Genomic DNA, 1,589 nt, shown 5'->3' on the forward strand with positions numbered 1-1,589 from the left:
GGGGCCCCCCTTGGTGGTGGCTTCTCCTCCCCCTGGCTATCCCCTCTCCTGCAGAGGCCCCCAGCTGAGTGGAAAGTAGTTTCAAAGGGGCGCCCGGGACTGGTTATTTCCCCAATTTAGGTTTTGTTGAGAATTATTACCTTAGGTGTCGTCAGACACACAACATCCCTGTGAAATACGGAGAAAAAACATTTTTTCAACCAGTTTCTGCAAATACCCACGCCACTGAACTGCAACAAAGAGGAAAAGACTTGAGTTTTTTTACAAAATCACAAGGAAAACAGCAGTACCGAGTCTCCTGCCAAAACTGAAGGAGATGCATCAAGAAATAAACAGCTAAATGATTACACTGTCACATTTGTAACATTGTTTTTATTCTTCCATTTGTTCACCTAGTAATTTGTGGGGCTTCTTTCCGAGATAAGAATTAGATACTATAGGATTATAATTTTTTTTCCTTTCACATGTGTGTGATTGGGAGTGTGTGTACCTCGCATTCTTCATAAGTGGGTCATGTAGGGAGAGTTGTGACACTGCAGCAGTAGTGTAGACTGAACCCATGGTCGTCTCATAACCACAGCAAAGCTCCGGATAGCTCGGGGCTCTAACCCAATTGGGACATGCAAGGCATGCTGCAGTTTTTAATGTGATGTAGCAAGGCACGATGGGAACTGGCTTCTAATTGTACACTAAGTCGTCTCAGCATAGGTAGGGGCCAAGGCTTGGATGTGGGGAATTTTGCTGTTTATGCTTTCATTTTGGGGGGAAGGTTCACAGTTTTGCTGCATGAGTATTTGGTTTATGCCGGTGACCCCAAGTAAACAGATGTACTCTTCTTTCCTTAGGAGTAGGCAAAGGACTATCTTATGTATTTCTTTTTCATAAAGGTGGCCTTTCTGAGGTTTCCCCTTATTTCCCATTTTCCTTTTTTTTTTTTTTTTTTGTGAGAGCAGAGAAATGGAGAGTTTCTGTGGCATATTAAAGCTTTTTCTTCTAAGGAACTCTTATTTCTAAAGTTGCGCTCTCTTTAAAATGTGAGAGCTCATCTATTTCATCTCTTTCTTTTTATTTCATCTTGATTACCTTGCTGGGCCTATTGAGTCAAGGATTTGTAATATGGCAAGACTAGTGCAGTGTCTGCATTGCTTCTCTTGACTGATTGTACTCAAGATCAGATTTATGTTAAATGCCCATTTTTATTTTGGGAGGTTACTTTATTTCTAATAGCTTAATACCATTTCTTCCATGAATATATTTTTTTTTAATCTGTCCTTCCACTTGAAGGTATTGCCTTGACTTTCATAAAACCAAAACCAGTCAAGTCTCTGAATAAAAAAGTAAAAATCATTTTGTAAGAACAGAATTAGGTGTATTTCAGAGTTGTATTAATTCTCAATCCCTGTGAAGCTGACATAGACCCAAGCCAAGGGAAAGATGTAGATGTTTAGTTCTTTTCAGAGGTACAAAACCTGGTTCTGGGTGCCTAGGCTTTTTCTGTAATAGTGGTAGAAGAGCAGTTCCCAAATTACTGAGATTTAAACAAAGAGCCTTGTAGATTTGGGCATTGAGGAGGGGTAAGTGTAGGGGAA

This window comes from Phaethon lepturus, unplaced genomic scaffold (assembly GCF_000687285.1).
Source record: "Phaethon lepturus isolate BGI_N335 unplaced genomic scaffold, ASM68728v1 scaffold55057, whole genome shotgun sequence".
NCBI lineage: Eukaryota > Metazoa > Chordata > Aves > Phaethontiformes > Phaethontidae > Phaethon > Phaethon lepturus.